At 36.9% G+C, this 2,829-nt stretch overlaps 1 pseudogene; it reads right to left on the bottom strand.

Annotated features, from left to right (window-relative positions):
• Positions 1 to 241: 241 nt before the first annotated feature.
• On the bottom strand, positions 242 to 720 carry LOC144233343 (small ribosomal subunit protein eS24 pseudogene; annotated as a pseudogene).
• Positions 721 to 2,829: the final 2,109 nt, after the last annotated feature.

Below are 2,829 nucleotides of genomic sequence, written 5' to 3'. Positions count from 1 at the left end.
GTGAAATTGATCATCTTTTCTCCAGTATTGGATATTTTGTTTCCTTTTCATTACTCTGCCTGTTGATATTTTCACCCACTTCTTTCTATTGGGTTGTCTTTTTCTTAGCGATTTTTATGAGCTCTTTATAAGTTAAGGAATTAGCCCTTTTAATATCTTATGCTACAAATATTTGTTTCTAGTTCATCTTTTAAATTTGTACACAGACTTTTTTCTTGGTGTTTAGTTTTTACTTTTTTTTTTTTTTTAAAGTTCTCAGTTAGTTTATTAATCCTCGCATGGAAAATCTGCAAAAGCACCAGATAGTCACTGCAGAATCTTTACTCCTTCTGTTGTCCAATCTCCAGCTCACTTTTTGCCAGCACCAACATTGGCTTTTGCAGTTCCCCTGACTTTCTTCATTCTGTTCTTGCGTTCCTTTCGCTGTTTTCTGGATGTCTTTTTCTTTGCATAATCCAAGGAATCATAAATCATGCCAAAGCCAGTTGTCTTGCCACCTCCAAAATGGGTTCTGAATCCAAACACAAAGATGACATCTGGTGTGGTCTTGTACATTTTGGCTAGTTTTTCCCGAATCTCTGTTTTAGGTACTGTTGCCTTTCCGGGGTGAAGAACATCAATGACCATCTGTTTCCGCTGAAGTAGTCGGTTGGTCATGAACTTCCTGGTCCGGATAGTTACTGTGTCGTTCATGATGGCGGCAGAGCCTCAAGCATCCAGGGAGGATAGTTTTTACTTTTTATTATGGAGAAAAATTAAATGTAAAAAAGCAGATAGAAGAGTACCCAAGGCACTAATTACCAAGCTTCAACCCCAAATTGTTTTGAAGCAGATCTCAGATATCACTTCATTTCATCCACAAGTATTTCATGATATATCTCTAAAGATAAAAACTTTTGGGAGCGTCTGGGTGGCTCAGTAGGTTAAGCATCCAACTTCGGCTCAGGTCATGATCTTACGGTTTGTGGGTTCAAGCCCCGCGTCAGGCTCTGTACTGACAGCTAACTCAGATCCTGAAGCCTGTCTTCGGATTCTATGTCTCCCTCTCTCTCTCTCTGACCCTCCCCTGCTCATGCTGTCTCTCTCTCTCTCTCTCTTTCTCTCTCTCAGAAATAAATAAAACAATAATTTTTTTTTAACTTTTGAAAAGCAATTATAATATTGTTACCACAAATATGTGGCTTTTTAACATAAAAACTACTGATTTCCATGCAAATGCATCAATCATTTTTCATTAGACTTGTGGGTTTTGGTTCATGCTTAGAAATGTCTCTATGAAGTAGAGAGAGAAGAGAGAGTCCCGAGCTCTGTATTCTAAGCCCAATGTGGGGCTCAATCCCACAAACTGTGAGATCATGTCCTGAGGCAAAATCAAGAGTTGAACACTTTACCAACTGAGCCATCCTGGCACTCCTCTTCCAGCATTTTTCAAACCCAAAAACCATATAGTAAGTTTAAAATTATTATCCAGGGCATGCAGAGTCCTCGGTTCTTGGGAAAAGGCAGAGTCAGGGAATCATCAGAGCCAAGAGAAGTTAATCCCTTTTCTCCCCCATCTCACCTATAAATTATAACATCTGCTTCTTAAAAACATAACGTTATAACATCTGTTTCCAGACCCAGCTCCAGTGTCCCTGACCCTACTGGGGTCAGAGTCCCCTGTGGACTCTCTGGCCTCTGGGTTCTTTCTTCTGTTCCATCTTTTTCTTCTCTAAATATAAGCTTTATTGAAATATAATTGACATACTGTTAAGTTCACTGTTTAAAAGCATACAATGCAGTGGTTTTGGGTGTTTCCAAAGTTGTGCAACCATTGCCACTAATTTTAAAGCTTTTTCTTTACCCCCAAAGAAACCTCATATACATTAAGCAGTCAGTCCCCATTTCCTGCCCCCCACCAGCCCCTGGCAAATCAGTAATCTACTTTCTGTCTCTATGGATTCCCAGGACATTTCCTATAAATGGAATCATGTAATATGTGGCCTTTTCTATCTGGCTTCTTTATTGCTGGTACCTTTATAGTTTAATTTTAACATGTTATTACTTTCCTTTGGGAACTTGCTTTGATGAAAGGAATGGGGTTATACAGCTTAATTTTTTCCCCCAAATAATCCTAACACTGTTTTCTTTTAAATAATCCACCTTTTCTCTCGTGGTTTGGAAATGTCATCTATCATCTACTTAAATCTCATGTGTATTTCAGTCTATTATCTATTTTATTTTATTGATCTATCTAAATTTTTTCTAGAACCAAGCATTTTAATTCTAGTAACCTTAAAATGCATTTAAAGGTCTAATGTGACCACCTGAATATGTTTCTGTTCAGATTTTCCTGTTTATTTCTACAGATAAACCCAGTATCTTTTTTTAATGTTTAATTTTTTTTAATGAGACTACATTGAGTTTATAGATTAATCTAGCAAGAAATAATATCCTATAATAGAGTTATTACATTTCCTTTATTTATGTTCTGCCTATTTCTGGTTAAGTTTATTTTCAGATAAATTGATGATAGTATTGCTACTGTAAATGAGGTCTTTTCTTCTGTTGTATTTTCTAACAGTGTATTAATTCTGCACATTAATTGTACAAAAAGAAACCAACCACTTTAATAAATTCTTAAATAGTGGCACCTGGGTGGCTCAGTCAGTTAAGCATCCAACTTTGGTGCTGCTGTCAGCATAGACCCCATGTCAGGTCCTCTGTCCCCCTCTCTGCCCCTCCCCTGCTTTCTCTCTCTAAAAAATAAATAAACATTTTACAATTAAAAAAAACAAATACTTCTATAATTTCTATTCCAGTTAGCTTTTTGCTGCATAACAAACCACT

Source organism: Crocuta crocuta, unplaced genomic scaffold (genome assembly GCF_008692635.1).
Source record: "Crocuta crocuta isolate KB4526 unplaced genomic scaffold, BGI_CrCroc_1.0 scaffold113, whole genome shotgun sequence".
Classification (NCBI taxonomy): Eukaryota; Metazoa; Chordata; class Mammalia; order Carnivora; family Hyaenidae; genus Crocuta; species Crocuta crocuta.
Note: the sequence above shows the minus strand (reverse complement) of the source record. Positions and strands in the feature narration are given on the sequence as shown.